Source organism: Carassius carassius, chromosome 24 (assembly GCF_963082965.1).
Source record: "Carassius carassius chromosome 24, fCarCar2.1, whole genome shotgun sequence".
Lineage (NCBI taxonomy): Eukaryota > Metazoa > Chordata > Actinopteri > Cypriniformes > Cyprinidae > Carassius > Carassius carassius.
In genome coordinates, this window is record NC_081778.1 from 22,759,040 (window position 1) to 22,778,299 (window position 19,260).

Genomic DNA, 19,260 nt, shown 5'->3' on the forward strand with positions numbered 1-19,260 from the left:
TTTTATACATTTTGATTTTATGCAGACTTTAAACAATTATGTTTTTTTTTTAAATAAATAGATAATAATAATAATATTGTATATATTTGTAATTGTAATAATATCGAAGGATTTTCATATTGTAGAAAGGTATTTGAAAAAGTAGCATGAGTGATGACGGATAAACTGGTGACATTTTCAAGACAGTTCAAGAATTTCTGTTGATGACATTTTGCAGTTTAAATGTGACCATAATACAAAAATGAGTTAAAAATCAACCCCTGTTAAAGCTAAATGTCAAACGATATGTTTGAAAATGAAAAACATAAAACTGGATTTCCCCAGGAATAACAGGATATGTGCTCCATTGAACGAGATAAATTTCCAACTTTGGAAAAGTGAAAAAAGAAAGAAAGAAAAACTTTTCTCTATTCCAATGGTTAGATTGTTTTAGAAAAAACCTAATATTTTCAGCTCTGTTTAATTAACCGTGTCTGAAATATGCTCCATCCCCCTTGAGCAGCGCGGTTATGGGGTGGGGAAAAAAGTTATTTATTGTCATGATTCATCCCCTTCAGATGTGGGTGTCAAGTAACTGGTCATTTTTTATGCTACAGACATAGGCTACATCTCTTGCGCTCTAAACTAACTGCAGACGGCAAACCTGATAACAATGCAAACATTTTTAATTTAAACATCATTCAATGAAACTTCCTTCAGAAAAGTAGGATGACCGTTTTCATCCATTGGGGCGGGAGCTTGTGACTCTCACAACTTCCTCTATAGCAGCGCATGGAAGAGTTGAGCGCGAGCATTCTCTCACTCGGTGCTTTGAGAGAGAGCTGAGCACTTCTGGACACCCGCGAGCGAGGAGCAACAGGACTACAGAGCTGTTAAACAGGCCAACTAAACTGACAGCAGCACACTCGACACGGACAGACAGAGTACTGAAAGAGTTTTGACTGGGTAAGTGCTTCGGCTTTTCTTTGTACCCGTCATTTAAATTTAGAAATACACGTACCAGAGAGCTAATGATTACCAACCAGATTTTTCATTCATAGCCAGAGAGTAAAAATCATCCATAACTTGTTAGCCTGTGAAAGTTTTCATTCATCCAGGAAGAAGTATTAGACATTTCTAGGTTACCTCAATAGGCTACTTGTAAAACATTTTCTGACTAACTCTTAAACTGCTTCAATGGATAATAAAAAATAAATAAATAAATAAAAACCTTTTTTAAACTATATTTAAAGTTATCAACTGAACTTTAGATGCATGTAAGACAAAATCCTAGCATTAACGCTTACTCATATAAACTTTAGTGTAAAACATAATTTTACTTTTCATTCTATGCCATTCATTCCTAAGTGAAAGAAAGACTCATTTATTGTTTATACTCATTGTATTTTACACACTTCTCAGAGGAATCTGGCACATGTGTCTCGACATGACAGTTATTTGTGTCTTTTTTGACAGCCATACCTCAAGTCTTCATTGCATTAAACATTAGAAAAACAGAATGAAGGCAAACATGCCTTGGGGATCTGACATATTCCTGAGTTTAGTCAAAAGCTGATCCAGGTTGGAACTTGATTGCTCATCTTTGAACACAGCTCATCCCAGAACATGATGCATTCCGTGGCGTAGTGAATGCTTTGAGTAACTGCTCGTAAGGTTCCTGTTGCAAATTTACAGCCTGTACTGTGAGGTAATAATATAGAAGCCCATTGAGAATAATAATATTTATGGTTCATTTTTTTTATTGATTTATTTCATATTATGTACTGCATGTTTATAGAAAGTAACCTTGAGTTAAACAAAAAACAGGAAATGGTTTATGCATATCAGTGAGTTATGTAATTCATAAAGACACACCTTGAGTGATTGAAAGCAGGTGAGTGGAAATAGTTTATTCATCAGTGAGTTGGTCCTCTTGATGTAAACATTTAAGCAATATTTATCTTAGGAAGTCTTGAGAAGACAGACGAGGGCAAAAATTACAGTAAGTCAGAAAAGCTGACAGGAAGAACAGAACTTCATCCTCTCATTTCCTCTTTCTTTTCTATTTTCAAGCCCAGCTGCTGAGACTGGCCTCTGTTCTCTGGCATCCTGTAGACATCGCATACAGGCAGCCCAACAATTGTCTCATGCTCAGTGACTCATTGAGTTTTTAACTCTTAAAGTGAGTTGTACTGTGCGTTTTAAGTGGCATGTGCTGGCATGCATATGTTTGTGTGTGCAGGAGATTTTTAAGGTGCATCACTGTGTCTTTTGGTGCATTAAGAAGTCTTTGAATCTGCTTGCCTCAGAGCCAGATTCCCATCCTGTCTGCTGCCAGCCCTCTGCCAATCCATTCCCATTCATTTTTCCAAGAGGTGGAGTTCAGAGGTGCTTATGGAGAAACAAAATCATTCTTTTAAAACTTAACTTACATCGCTCTCATAAACGTGCCACAAATTTTACGAGGTTTTACTGCCTGCACCATAGCAACTGATTGCTGCATGCAATATGAAACACAATCCTTTATCCAAAAACTTGTTTACATGCCAGTCCTTTATACTCTAATTATAATTACAAAATAAATAGCACTGTCAGTTTAACATGTTAATATACTGTGATTCATTATATTACATTTATTACAATATACTGGCTTCTAAGCCACTTATAGAAGTGTTCGGTGCTTTATCTGCCACAACTTATTGACTTCATTTGGGGGCTTTTCTCAGCAAATATTGATATATACAATTAATTCAAAAATTCAATGCATTTTATGATATTAATTCAATTAGAAATTATGCATATTAATTAAAATGTGTACTTTTTTAAATTTATACACTAATTATACACTAATATTTAATATTAATTGAAAGAAATTATTACTTTTATTCAGCAAGAACACATACATCGATCTAAAGATTCAGCACCAAATCTGCTGAAATTTTAGCTTTTGCCATCACAGGAATTAATTAAATGTAAAAAATATAAAAGTTTTGTTTAATTGCAATAATACACAACATTAAGGTTTTTACAAACCTAGAAGCATGAGTTTTTTTTTTACGTATTTTTGATTAAATAAATGCAGGCTTGTGAGAATTGGAAAAAAAATTATATTATTATATTAATATTACTATATTATTTACATATCTGAACTATTATTTTAATATAAATCATCAGCAATACAATTAAAAAGATATAGAAAGGTTTTTTATTCCAACTTTCCCATCTCCACCATATTCAATATATATCGTAAAAAGTGCTTCATCAGAAGTGGCTTGTGAATAACTCATCATGGCTCTTGTTCTGTGCCATTTAGAAAACTGTCCAATTCTATGGTCGTCTGCATCACAAAAAGACCTACGTAAGCTTCAAGTTGCACAAAATAGGGCAGCGAGGACTGTCTTCCAGTGCTCTCTTAAGACTAACGTGGCCCTGATGCATACACGCCTTTCTTGGCTTACAGTTGATGATAAAATCAAACTACGATTAACTTTAATATTGCAGTATTTATGAAACAGCCACAGTTTCTTTCTGAGCAGCTTGTTTTTGTAGGAAGTGGACACCTATATGCCACCAGGCAGGCACTAGGTGGTGACATAAAACTTCCGCTTCCCAGGACAAATTTTCTGAAACGCACATCATTTTGCAGAGCAATATCTATTTGGAATCGACTTTCTGTCTCATCACGCAGAGTTCAGAACAAATATAAATTTAAGAGGACAGTTACCCAGGAACTGCTGCAAATGACCTCGTGAAAGCTGGAAATTGTCATGTTCTTTCACTTGGTAATATTTTGAATGAAACTGTAATGTTTGAATTTTCTTGATTGTAATTTGTGTTTGTTTTGTGTAATTTTATGTTGTGAAGATTTTTAAAGAGGACCCCAGGAAGACTAGCTGCTATTAAATGGGCCGCTAATGGGGATCCTAATAAAACAATAAAGCCTGGAACACACCAAGCCGACGGTCAGCCGTCGGGCAGTTTTTGTGCGTCGGCCGACTAAGTTTCCTCAGTATGTTCCGCACCGTCGGCTGAAATTGGTCCTCGTCGGCTTTTCTTCTGCCGATTCGACATGTTGAATCGGCGTCGGGCCGTCGGTGAAAGAGGGAACTCTGATTGGCTGTTCAGCTTAGTGAACGAGTCAGTGGACGAGAATAATAGCAAAACAACGTGCGAAGTTAAAACGGTACAGATAGAGGCTGTTCTAATGATATGTCATCTTACCTGATTGTTCCTTGGCGAATATTTCAATATTAACACGAGAGGAGTGGAATAAAGAAAGTGTTTAGCAGGATTAATATTCAAAACAGTAAGCACGCACTGCTTTGTTTACGGTTTGTATAACTTCAGCCGGCAGCGTCAGTTTCCCTTTTTGAATGACGCATATGGACGAATATATCTGCAGAAATAGACAGTTGTCTCATTTACACGCAGGCGCAGAACGTGCATTCTACCTAACAGTCGGCAGTAGTTCTCTTGTGTGTTCAAGTGCAGCTTTTTACCCCGATGCGAGGCGACGACACAGTTGGCTTTCATCAGCGCTAGTTCGTCGGCATCGGCTTGGTGTGTTCCAGGCTTAAAACAATGGTGTAAATCAAAGAAATCCAAGTTCTTAAATTGGGCTGCATTTCATTTTTTATTAACCACAACAGAGCTTCCTCTTATAAGAACTGTGGTTTCTGAAGTGTGTCCTGCTGTGCCAACAAAATTCAGTTTGTTATTCTTTTTTTCTTGTGGTTCAAAATCCCTGCACTCTTTGGTAGCGGGGTCCATAAAGTCCCAAACATTCCATAAAGTGTGGTGTTGTCACTTTGGAGTATATTTTTTGGTGTCTGGATTGGAATATAAATGGTGTCTGACCCCGTTAGGTCAGGGTGATGTGACTGCAGTGTGATTATGGCCACATTCTTTGGAAGTACTGTGTTTTGGGAAAGCTTTATCTTATGCAGAGATTGTTGTTCATCAGTGATAGGACAGAGCACAATGCATTTTATGATACAGTATTACATAATGTGAGCTCTGTTGAATACTTCTCACTTGGCAATTTAATTCTATGCATACAAAAAATTTCATACTGTTCTTCCACCATACATACCATAGTGTATGTAGAGTAGTGTGGTATTGACTACCACTTGTTTGGTTACAACAAACACTCAATGTAGTTGTCCATTCACAAGTCACAGCGCAGCACTCAAAAAGAGCTTACAAGTGTGTCCCAAGCTATTATTTATCAGACCATATATATGCAAAATTGCAAATCAATTAGACTGAACATCTGTCCATCAATAAAGCAGCTCTGTAGCCAAATGTGTAAGATAACACAAAACCAGAGACAACAAACCCTTTATTTAATCTCTAAAAGAGGGCCAAATGAAGCAATGTGATTTCAAATCTTGAATGAGTAACACGTGCAAGTACACTGTTTACAGTCTTCTTTAAATCATGATGAGTTACTGTGTCGACTCTGGGACTGTCCCACACATATCACAAGCTGGCTGTGTGAAAATGTATATTATTATCTCAGGATTCAGACTTTTTGTTGTCTACTGCCATATTTCTAAATTGCTCATGGAAACATATAACTGGTTGTTTGGAGCATTAACTTTGAATTAAGGGAAGTTACTGGGGGTTTCCTGTGGGGGACTCCAGGTGCATCTGCAATCCAGTGAGATGGTGGCTTCCTCCCAGACTGAGGAGAATGAATGGATGCAATCAGATCCTTGCAGCAATCAGATCCCTGCAGCCTGGGCCCCAAGACACACGACCCTCTGCTCGGTGTGCTATCTGCTCACTTGTACTGATTGTTTACCTTTCCCCTCTCTTCCTCTCGCAGGCCTTATAGTCCTCCATTGATGGTTATTGCCTTGCTCTTTGTCACTTGTTAAACCCTTTTTTCTGTCTTTCTTTCATTCATTTCTCCACAACACTTATTGTGTGCTCCAGTATGCTGCTCTGCCTCAACGTGACCAAGGTGTCAAGATTCAGCTGGTTAAACAACTTCTGGTATACTATTACAGTCTGGCTTTAAAAATGTCTTTCTCCATTTAGTAAAAAAGTTGGGTTCTGTTAAAGTTTACCATTAACAGAACCCATTTCGATAACAGTTCTCAGGCTTGCATTATTCCATCAATCTGAATGTAATATGGTACTGAAACACTGTGACAATGTTTTCTGCACTACTATTCAGTGGTACTGCAATACTATAGCGCAGAACATATAGCGCAATCAGTGTTTTTGAATCTATGACTTAATGAGCTGCTTTGTTTATCTGAATCAGAACAAGGATGTGTGACTACTGTAGTCTGATTTACAAACAAATGACTCTTATTAGTGGCATTGTTTTAAGTAATCAAAACCATAACAACTAATGTGGTCTGATTCCTAAACAAATGAGCCACTTTGTTTTAGTGAATTAAAAACATAGACTGCAACTATTGTATTCCGAATCACAAAAAAATTACTCTCATGAGCCACTTTGTTTTAGCGAATCGAAACCATATATATGGGAAACTAGTGTAGTCTGATTCTCAAATAATTGACACTTATGTGTTGGTTCTTTTTTGAAAATTCAACGAATGCAGTTTACTTGCTATCTTTTGTAATACTTTTGGATTGGGAGACTTAAATCACTGCAGTTACTGACAATGTCGTTAATATTTTATAAAAATGAATGAATGACATATGTTGCAACATTTTTATTTAAGGATTAATATTTAATATAGTTATGTCCAATTGTTGGAATCTATGTATGTTGCCTTTTAAAAGACTACAAAAAGTAAATTACAGGATTAGTTCACTTCCAGAATAAAAATATCCTGATAATTTACTCATGCACCATGTTATCCAAGATGTTCATGTCTCTTTTTCTTCGGTCAAAAATTTTTTTTTTCTCCATAAAATAGACTTAAATGGTGACGAATGGTCCAAATTGCTGTTTCAGTGCAGCTTCAAAGGGCTCTACACGATCCCAGCTGAGGAATAAGGGTCTTATCTAGTGAAACAATCGTAAATTTTCTTGAAAATAAAAATGTATATACTGTAACCACAAAAGCTCATCATGCACTAGCTCAACCATGCATTATGTTGTCATGTTGGAAAGGTCACGCATGACATAGGCAGAAGTACCGACCCAAAGTGAACATGCAAAGAAAGTCACATACTCTTTACAAAAAAAGGTAAAACAGTGATGCTAGATGTTTTTGAAGTAGGAGGAGAAAATAAGATGGCGGTTTTCGCCCTACCCTACCTTTTTGAACCAGAGTACACAGACGAAGAGCTAACCGCGTGTGACCTTTCCTATGTGAATACGTAATGAATTTGTTGACGTGCATTTGTGGCTAAAAAGTATATAAATATTTATTTTTCTTTTTTTGAAATGACAAATCGTTTCCCTAGATAAGACCCTTATTCCTCAGCTGGGATTGTGTAGAGCCCTTTGAAGTTGCATTGAAACTGCAATTTAGACCTTCAACCAGTTAGCACATTTAAGTCCATTATATAGAGAAAAATTCTGGAATGTTTTCTTTAAAAACCTTAATTTCTCTGCGACTTAAGACATAAAGACATGAACATCTTGGATGACATGGGGGTGAGTAAATTATTAGGAAATGTTTATTCTGGAAGTGAACTAGTCCTTTAAAAAGTCTGTGTAAACAAAATTTGCAATGATTGGATTACATTTATTATCTTGTTTTAATAGGCCTTAGTCAAATATAAAAAAACAAAAAATATGGATGAAACCGGAATGGGAATCAATAAAGTCCTTACATTTCCCATTCTAAACAACCATTCAGAATTTACTGAATCTGATCTTACGAGTGTGATTAGCAATGCCACATGGCATTTTTCTGTATGCATGAGTTGCATCAGTAAACATTCTGTGGGTTACACGGATTAAGCAATTGGCATTTTTCCTAATGGTTCAGGTCCATGCTTATTAAGTCATACCAGCTGTATCACAAGCAACCGATGTAACTGTGCAATCTATCCATCCACACTCTTTTGTCACCCAGCTACAGTCCCTGAGTCACCTTTGATGCACTTCATCTCTGTACGAATCCAGAAATCAGTCACCCTAGAGGTGCGGGCTGTAAAAGACTGTCCCATCACAAGGTTGGGTTTTTTCACCCCTTGTTTTGCACATATATCACCAACTCCCAAGAGGAAATTTGGCCAAATTTTTTTTGCCTGTCACAGAGATGCATTCAACCTGACAATGAATACCGCATTGGAATGTAAACACTCGTCCGTTCTTATACCAGTCACATAAAACGTGTGTCTGGTTGGCGTTCTCAAAGCTATGACTGTCAAACGTACTGTAACATTATCAGAATCAGAGTGAAATATGTGTAATAATCGAAACCAATAACTCATCAAAAGCATCAAAAAAGAAAAAGAAATCTATAAACATGGGGTATCTTTAAAAAATATATCAATTTTTCTGAGCATTAATGGCACATTATAAATAGTCAGGGATGTAGGTTGATACAAACTGCTCTGTTCATCTTCATGGCTGGGAGTTTTTTTCCCCATCTGATGGTGACTCACCACATACTGGAAATGTACGGTTCAAACATCTGACCTGCAGACTGATTATTTTGACTTGATTTATTCTTGCTGATAAATCGAACCATTTTTAATGTTCCGTCTGTTGTGCCATGTCTTGATGGAATTAGTCATGTCTTTGCACTCTGCATGGAGAACCTTTATCAGTGACATCAGTTTAAAGTATTGAAAAAACATTTCTGGGGAGAAAAAAATTCAGGGGTCACAGAGTGAACTGCAGTAAGAAAAAAAATTTAAATTAAGTAGAAAAACTAAAATTTACAGTGTACAACACGAGCACTTTATATTAAACATTTACATTTTACTATAAATAGTATCATAATGCAAACATTTCCATTTTCATGCAAGTAACTTCTTGTGAATGCAAGGAAACTATTTAATGCTGCTGTTGCCATTCAACTTTGTGGTAACTTAATAATTTTACTTGGATATCAAATTTAGGGTTTAAATATTATAAATATTAGTTCCCTTATATATATTGCATCTAATGCTGTTTTTATATGGTCAAGTAACTAATAAGATTTACACGAGGGCTGGGTAAAAAAATGTTGATATCTCGATTTTAATCGATTCTCATTTTTATGAAATGATTCATAAATCCCAAGAATCGTTTAGTCTCACCTGTCAGATAATGAACAGAACATTGTGGCATGCCTCACATCCAATACATTGTAAGGAGCTTTGTGATTTGTTACTTTTGATATGAAACAAAGTGTCAGATTTCAAATTACAATATGTTCTTGCAAATATATATATTAAATGCTGTTTTGGCGCTGTGGAGTGACAGTTTGCTATAGTGCCTCGGTTAGAAGTGGCAGCATGAAGCTGAACTGATCCTCTCCGCTTTAATAGCAGTTACAGTATGAAATAAGCATGAATGAACATCCGAAGCTGTTAAAAGAAAGAGCACAAGTTACAGAAATCTGTATCCTTTCATGTTATCACTCAATCAGTGTTTCTAACGTGTAAGGCCGACAATAACTTGTAAACAATATCACATATCGTCACATTTACCGCAGAAAACATAGGCTATTTGTTGACGCTAAACTCGTAAGTCAGCTAGAAAAATTAACTTTGGAGAGGAGCATTTTCCGAAATATGCACCATATAACATACGTATATTCATTATATATATATTTTTTATACTATATACACACACACAAAATATCCAATATTGAATCGAATCAAATCAAATCAAATTGCAAGCTTGCAAACGATAATAGAAACGAATTGTGAAATTTGTGTCAAAACCCGGCCCTAATTTATACTACACTGAAAATAATTTGGTGTTGAAAAAATTTACACTTACAAATTGGCAGTAAATTTCACACTTACGGGAAGAAATAAGAAATGGGAAGTAACACATTACATTAAATATGTTCTTTTAAAACATACTGCAATAATCAAATTTTTTGCTCTTTTTTTTACAGTGTATGTTCCATTAAACAATTGAAAAAACTATCCAATTAACCATTCATCAAAAGCATCTCTACATGGCAATTTAAAATACTTTTACTGTCACCATGTTTTTCACACATGTCCATTTACAAACAGCAAAATGTGACTAATTTGTCAAGTAGGGTCAATTTGATTCTGTAAAAGCTCTGCTGGCTTTTCAGTGATAAAAGCACAGAAGCGTTAAGAGAATGGTACACTAGATGTAAAGTGTAGGAAAAATGAAAACTAATATTTAGGTTTGAAACCACTGGTTGTGACAGCGGCCCAGCCATTTAGCTTTTTACTGGGCCGGGAATCATCAAGAGGAGCCATTAATTCTCTAACAAGCCATTTAAAAGTATTAATCAAAATGATTACATCTTACACGTGCAATTCACCACTACAGTTCCTGTTGTTACATAGAGCTTATCTTGAAGCTCTGAATCACACATGCAAAGAACCGCATGTGTAGGCAGACACATTTAACCACATCAACTCTGGGGACCCACCGGTGGGTCCAATATTGCATATGCCTAATTCTCAAAAAATCAAAATAACCGCTGAAGTGGTTAAGCACATTATAGGGTGCCAAGTCTGGATTGCAAGTGTTGATCACTTCCCAATGCTTAATTAGTCTCCACATCTGTAAGAGATGAGAGCAAATGGCTGTGACATCATTTCAGAGTCAGGAAATCTGACTCAAGTGTTTCCATTCCGTGTTTGTGCATCTGTTGTGTTTATATATAGTGAGGAATGACTCATTTCAGTTGATTTCTGAGTTCTAAACAAACCTAGACTTCGACAGCATACGAGCTGTCATAATCTTTTATGGAGCACAATGAACCGGCTCACCCACACCGACCTACAGAGCACACTGCAATGGAATGCGTATAAAACCAGCTCTTACTGGGATCGCTTCTGAATTTGTAAGTCTCCTTCCCCTCCATTTATGCTGGTGTTTACATGGTGCACAGCTGTGCGAGAGTGTTTCCCTCTTAAGTAAATGGCTGCAAAATACTTGCATCATGAAGAAATTTGGTAGTGCAATGCAGATGCATGCATGAATGGTCAAATGCACTTCTAGGTAAGTGTAAACACATTCAGTTTGTCATAAGTCAATGTAAACAAGCAGGACAATCGTTCCCTTTCAATAAAAATGCAGATAGACTAGCAGCTTATGTCATATGTAATTCTTTATTTCTGTTTGAAATATATATTCGGTTTGCTGTATAGAATTTCTGGCAGACCTATTCACACCCACACATATGTATGTATGTATGTGTGTGTTTATATATATATATATATATATATATATATATATATATATATATACAGTACAGACTAAAAGTTTGGACACACCTTCTCATTCAAAGAGTTTTCTTGATTTTCATGACTATGAAAATTGTAGAGTCACACTGAAGGCATCAAAACTATGAATTAACACATGTGGAATTATATACATAACAAAAAAGTGTGAAACAACTGAAAATATGTCATATTCTAGGTAAGTAGCCACCTTTTGCTTTGATTACTGCTTTGCACACTCTTGGCATCCTCTTGATGAGCTTCAAGAGGTAGTCACCTGAAATGGTTTTCACTTCACAGGTGTGCCCTGTCAGGTTTAATAAGTGTGATTTCTTGCCTTATAAATGGGGTTGGGACCATCAGTTGTGTTGAGCAGAAGTCAGGTGGATACACAGCTGATAGTCCTACTAAATAGACTGCTAGAATTTGTATTATGGCAAGAAAAAAGCAGCTAAGTACAGGAAAACGAGTGGCCATCAATACTTTAAGAAATGAAGGTCAGTCAGTCTGAAAAATTGGGAAAACTTTGAAAGTGTCCCCAAGTGCAGTCACAAAAACCATAAAGCGCTACAAAGAAACTGGCTCACATGCAGACCGCCCCAGGAAAGGAAGACCAAGAGTCACCTCTGCTCCGGAGGACAAGTTCATCCGAGTCACCAGCCTCAGAAATCGCAGGTTAACAGCAGCTCAGATTAGAGACCAGGTCAATGGCACACGGAGTTCTAGCAGCAGACACATCTCTAGAACAACTGTTAAGAGGAGACTGTGTGAATCAGGCCTTCATTGTAGAATATCTGGTAGGAAACCACTGCTAAAGAAAGGCAACAAGCAGAAGAGACTTGTTTGGGCTAAAGAACACAAGGAATGGACATTGGACCAGTGGAAATCTGTGCTTTGGTCTGATGAGTCCAAATTTGAGATCTTTGGTTCCAACCACTGTGTCTTTGTGTGACGCAGAAAAGGTGAACGGATATATAGCGGTAAAGAGAACATTGGTAGCCACTAATTTTTGGTATAGTGCCATTCCTACCTGACACAGAGGTTTTAAAGAGATTTATTCTTTTGCCATGATCCATGAACCAATAGGATAGTGGAGGTACAGTAGTTATTGCCTTCTGTGAGTGAACACCTTCACAGGACTTTCGCTGACCATGGCTCGGCACTTCACCGAAGCCCATAAATGGGAGAAAGTGTCCTTGTTGTGTCTATAAAAGGATAACGGCTATAGTGGATAGAAAGATTAAGTTGATTTAGTGCAGAGGGCCTGGATAAGAGCATAGAGATGAGAAAGCAAAGACACGTTTTCTGACACTTGTTGACAAGGCTGCCTAGAGCAAAACCTTGAGAATACAAAGACAGGGTCCCTTTGAATGCTTCAGTGACTTGTTTGCTGTTGCACATAAAGTTACATTATATATGAATTACATTTTAAACACTCCTCTCAATCGTTGGTATATTTGGACATGGAGTATGTCCACAAGCGAATGGTGTCAAAACTAGATCGCTCCCACTATAATCAACGGTGTTGTCTTCAATGCTTGTCTGCAATTTTGAGACTCTTGTAGTGTTTACAGCTGGGTTGATTCTTCCCATGGCATGAAACTGACATTCTTTTATATACAAGAGACAGAGGGATATTGAACCAGTTCAGGAAAAAAGGATGAAATGCATAATTACACAAAACAAGAGCCAGATTGCCTGTACTCAAATGCAGGGAGTGCTGACTCTATAAAAGCCATTGCCTCACTCTGAAAAATACATAAATGCTAAATGTTAAGCTTTTTAGTGGAAATCACATACTGTTCATGATTATGAAAACAGATTTTTTTTTTCAAAACTTAGAAGAATGGGAATGGAGCTATTTAATAATGTACATTATACTCTACATTCATGAATATTATGTGGAGCAAGGTGCCTTGACGTTCAACTAGGCTGCAAGCTCAGCCCCAAAAAACTGTCTTTCCTATTAATATGCAGCTGTCTTGACAAAATCTATATTTTTGGATGATCAATGATGAGATTTTCAGCACGCCATGTGCAGAACCTGGCACCACTCGCCACCTAAGACCAACGTCTTTACATTTAGCTGTGGGTCTGTTTGGCTGTCTGTGTATTCATTTATCTGTGGTGAGCTGCTCCACTTGGCCTAAAACTGCACAACTGCACTGTGGAACTCAGTTTGTCAAGTAAATCAACCAGGTTTGTTTTAGTAAGTGGAACAGATGGCGGTTATAAAGGGTTGTGGGGTTTAATGAGGTTGGAAACATCATGGCAGAAAGCTGCGGATACTAACAGAGCTTTGAAAGGGAGGTGCCCGACTTTGATAGACAGTTAGTTAAGGCCTTCTGATTTGATATCTGCATAATTATACACTCTTATATGCATTCGCCAAACTACCTATGCTAATGTTTTTTGTTTCCACTCATGAACATATATTTTATCACTTGCACAGAAGACAAATGGTGTTTTTGCATGGCTGCATGATAAAGAGAGTCCCACGTGACACAGCAAGATAAGACCATGATGAATTGCCCTTCTTATCCTTTGCAAAGTCAAAGAAATTAAAATGTTTTTCCAACTGGCCCATTTGATACTGTGAAAAGCTGTAGCATTATAATGGTAAAGCATTCCAAGATTAAGGGCTAACAAATGCATCTTATGAAGCACATGGAATCAATAATATAGTGTGTCTTTTTAAAGGGGACCCATTATGACCTTTTACAAAGTCTTGATTTAGTTTTGGGGTGTACTAGAATAGTTTTTAATGCTAAATTGTTCCAACAACGCATTATTTCTTCCCAGTCTGTCTCGAACATACGGTTTAATTTAGGGCTGTGCGATTAATCGAAATCGTAATAAAATCGCGTTTTGAATGTGCGCGATTTCTAAATCGCTTTATAGCACAATTTTCCGTGGCCCCGTCCTCCCACAGTATGCTATCTGAAACAATCAGAATGCAGCGCACCTAATTGGAGCACAAGAACAGAGCAGACTGGGCATATGCCTAACTCCAGGATCACACACTCTGCCTGTGATGCGTAGCCTTTTTTTTCTGAGCCCATGTTAACGGACCAGAATGTTCACACTGCACACGATAAAAGACAAGAACAGAAAAGGTTATGAATAGAAAAGTTTAGTGGAAATCACATACTGTTCATGATTATGAAAACAGATTTTTTTTTTTTCAAAACTTAGAAGAATGGGAATGGAGCTATTTAATAATGTACATTATACTCTACATTCATGAATATTATTTTTTTTCCGAGCCCATGTTAACGGACCAGAACGTTCACACTGCACACGATAAAAGACAAGAACAGAAAAGGTTATGAATAGAAAAGTTTAGTGGAAATCACATACTGTTCATGATTATGAAAACAGATTTATTTTTTTTTAACTTAAAAGAATGGGAATGGAGCTATTTAATAATGTACATTATACTCTACATTCATGAATATGTGATATGTACATTATACTCTACATTCATGAATATGAATATGCGTGTTTGTCTGCACGCGATAAAAGATGAGAACAGAAAAGGTTATGAATTGAAAAGTGTGAAAAGATTTAATATCTTGAGCATGAGCACAGAGAGAGTTGTGAGTGCACAGGACACAGGTTGAGCGAGAGAAGACACGTTTTAAGGCAGCGTTTATCTGAGCCTTATACAGTCTATGATCAGAGAACGCGCGTCTGGTTTGTTAACAGAGCAAAGGAAATCTCCGTGCGAGCGGATAGATTCACGCTCGCGCATTATTTTAATGTGCTTTCGCGTTACAATAATGCGCTCTCGTTGCTGCTTCTGAACCGCATACACCTACATAACTGAGTGCATAATAAATATATTGACAATAAATATATTGGGTGAAAAATATAACACCTGGACACGTTTTTTTTTCATTATTATTATATTTTTTTGCCATATGTCTAGACATTTTGTTTGACATCTTTACTTAGTGATTATTTTGCATATATATGGATTGTTTAAATGACGTTATGATGTCACAATATCCGGAAGAAGCACAATTTAGTCTGAACGTGCAATTTTGAACTTTGTAACTTTGCAGATTGTTTTTATGCTCAATCACCAACATTACACACTGAATAAATTTGAAAACATGAAAAAGCATAATCCCTTTAACATAGGTGCCCAATCATTTTCCTGGAGATCTACCTACCTGCAGAGTTCAGTTCCAACCCTGCTTCAACATGCTTGTCTGTAATTACCAAGATCCTGACTGGCTGGTTCAGTTTTATTTGATCAGGGCTGGAGAAGAACTTTGCAGGAAGGTAGAGGAACCAGGATCCAGAGTGGGCACCCGTTTTTACGTCGAGTTAACCCACCATTGATCCAGCAACCAACTACAGGTGCCAAGGGAACTGCACAAGAGATTGACAAGTTACCCACAATAACCTCAACTGCGACTTGGGCTTCTGCTTTCACTTGATCTAATTTTTGTACCTCTGAGATTCAAACTTAAGATGCCAGTAAAGGGACACAGCCACAGGTATGACTGCTTTTGAGTTTAGCATTAGTTTTTGTTGTAGCTGGATTGAACAATCAAGGAACTGGTGAATTAAGCAGCAACCCGTACAGGCACAGCCATTGAAAGCAGAAGACTGAGCTCAGAGTCTATGAGGTAATGCTTCTCTTACAGACCCACCGTCTTGAAAATGACAGATGGGATTTTGGGGGATGGTGTAGCGGATGGCGGGGGCACAACTCTTTGATTTATGGTCAATTTGAAGTGAGCTCATTCCAGCAGCGTGGCCAGTGCTCTGCTTTCTGGTGCCTGGAGCTCAGTACCCTGTGAATGAAATGGGGAAAAAAGACACCTGGAGGTCACCAACACCCACAGCCGTTTGCATGCAAATTATATGCTTCCTCATTTTATGGCAGTGGGGGAAAAAGTGTGTTTGCACAAGTCTATATTTAGGAGCATTTATTTCTCTGCAGTAAATTGAAACAGTCTGATGAATTCAGATTTATTTTCATGTTTTTTTCATTCAGATTCTTTCTTCATGTTGTGGCATAATAACCAATATAATTAATTTCTATAATATTTTGTCTAAATATTAAAAAAACTATATGAAAGATTATAATTTTGAGATTTGCTAACGATTATATTTAATAGCGTTATTACATTATTAGTATTTTTAAAGATGAACTAAATAGATTAACTAACAGCCATTTTACAAATATAGCCTAGTTGACTAAAGATTTTCTATTCTGACCAGTCAGAATCAAGTATTCCAGAGCACTATGATATATATATATATATATATATATATATATATATATATATATATATATATATATATATATATAATATATATATATTTATTCATTTATTTTTATTTTATTTTATTTTTATCCACCATTGGGAACTAATCATGACAGTCTATATATATAATCTTATCTAGTCTGTTGGATTAGAAGCAGCCTAGTGAGGGGTTGTGGTTATACGCTGTGGAAAGCAACCACCAACAGAGTTAGAAAAGAGATGTGTGTATGCAGCTGCTCATAGTGTCTGCCCCTCCTGAACAACTCCCCCATTGTCTCTAGATCTTCTGCTGTGTTTATTTTCATTTTTGTGCATGTGTGCATCAGTAATATCATCCTCCCTGTCTGTCTTGCTTTTGTGTCTGTTACTGACAATTATTTTTTTTTGTCTAGCTGTTAGATGCTGTCGGCAGATCCCTTGCTAAAGGGATATAGACACTTTTCATACACATTCCTGTATGTACATAATCCCAAAAAGACTCAGTAATATGTGTGTTAACATGCTCATGCACTACAAATCATCATGCACTGTTCCTCAGCCAGCTGCTTGACTTACGATATTTCTCTTTGCACATGTACAGTATTATGTGAAGCATTCGTATAGTCCATATATATTTTCAGTCTATGTATAGGTAAGCATTCATATATGGTAAATTCATATTCAAAATCTGTCAGTAGGTTAGTTCTGTATAGGTACAGTGTTTATGTGTAGCATTTGTATAGTTTTTATTTTGTAGTTTATGTATAGGTAAACATTTATATATAGTATATTTAAAGTCAAAATCTCTCAGTAGGTTAATTGTGTGTAGGTAGAGTATTATGTGAAGCATTCGTATAGTCTGTATTTTTTTAGATTTATGTATAAGGAAACATTTATATATCGTATATTAAAGGGTTAGTTCACCCAAATATTACAATTATGTCATTAATAACTCACCCTCATGTTGTTCTAAACCCATAAGACCTCCGTTCATCTCCAGAACACAGTTTAAGATATTTTAGTCCGAGAGCTCTCAGTCCCTCCATTGAAAGTGTATGTACAGTATACGGTCCATGTTCATAAAGGTAATAAAAACATCATCAAAGTAGTCCATGTGACATCAGAGGGTCAGTTAGAATATTTTGAAGCATAGAAAATACATTTTGGTCCAAGAATAGCAAAAACTATGACTTTATTCACCATTGTCTTCTCTTCCGTGTCTGTTGTGAGCGCGTTCACTGCAGTGTAGTGATATCCGGTTCACGAATGAATGATTCGATTTAACCGGATCTTCTTGAACCAGTTCACCGAATCGAACTGATTCATTTGAAACCGTTCGTATCTTCAATAAGCATTAATCCACAAATTACTTAAGCTGTTAACTTATTTAATGTGGCTGACACTCCCTCTGATACACTATCCCGGAGTAATTCATTTACTCAATCAGTACACTGACTGAACTGCTGTGAAGAGAGAACTGAAGATGAACACCGAGCTGAGCCAGATAACTAACGAAAGATTGACTCGTTCACAAGACTGAAAACTTTTGCTGTTCGTTTAGAAACTGTACTGGAACATTTCATAAGCTGTTGGAACCTGTGAGACTTCATTTGGTTAAGTTTCATGAGGATAAGATATAACGTGTGTGTGTGTGTGTGAGAGAGAGAGAGAGAGAGAGATGCCTATACAACTCGCATGATGAAAGCAGACAACAGTGCTGGGTATTTTATTGGTCTGTGGAGACAGGGCACTGTTTACATGTTGCCAAGGAGAAGAACCATAAACGGATGATAGAAAAATAAAAGCATAATATCCTGGAATGACTTCTGATGGCAAATCATGCTGGATGCTTCCCATTTAAGCAGGATCCCTTCATGTTTTGGCACTATGAGTTTTTTCCCTTTCCGTTAGCTTGCCTTTGCCAGAGACAAAGAGAGAGAATATGTCTGTTTCCTGCTGCACTGCTAATCTTTAGATAAAATGTGGTAAGACAAAAGACAAACATTTAGTTCTCACAAGGATAAAAGCTTTTTTTTTTGCTCAAGGCATTGCCTTAAAAAATAGTAGCAATTTCTCATACTATGTCATCATTCACTCACCGTCATATTGTTCCCAAGTTGAAAATATATATATATATATTAGTATATATCCAGTCCACAACTCACTCTGAAATAGGAAAAATTGGACTGATCTGGGGTGCGTTTCCCAAAAGCATAGTTGCTAATCTGTTATCTGTGGTTGGCAATGGGAAATTGTATTGTATTGTAACTTAGTTAACAACTATGCTTTTGGGAAATGCACCCCTGATTATTAAGTTAAGTTCAACAATCCAAATAATTTTAAGTGAATTATGGCTTAAAATTAATTCTGTTTCTAACACAAAAAATATTATATGCCTTCAGAAGTCTTAGAATATAGCACACTAGTGTACTGTATACTACTAATATAGTATTTCTTTTGTTTGTTTGTTTGTTTGTTTTACGGCTATTACGAATTGTCGGTAAATAAGAAATCTGAATGAATATTCTTTAAGATATCAAATGTTTTGCTCCAAAGAAAGTCATATCAATTTAAAACAACATCAGGGTAAATAATCTCAGAATTTTAATTGTGGGGTGAAATATTCTTAGTGAATAGTGAAGACACTGTCTTCTGAAATACAATGTCAAATACAATTTCATGTAGAGTCAAAAGCTTTGTATTTGACTCAGTC

At 36.5% G+C, this 19,260-nt stretch overlaps 2 protein-coding genes across 2 annotated transcripts in view; one reads left to right on the forward strand and one right to left on the reverse strand.

Moving 5' to 3' along the window:
* Positions 1-19,260, reverse strand: part of LOC132103207 (protein dopey-1-like) — a 430,292-nt gene that overhangs the window by 398,357 nt on the left and 12,675 nt on the right. The window lies entirely within an intron of this gene.
* Positions 589-19,260, forward strand: part of LOC132103209 (four and a half LIM domains protein 3-like) — a 39,692-nt gene continuing 21,020 nt past the window's right edge. Inside the window, exon 1 of the mRNA XM_059508115.1 lies at positions 589-945. The gene's annotated coding sequence lies outside the window, so the exon portion shown is untranslated. The remainder of the gene's footprint in view (positions 946-19,260) is intronic.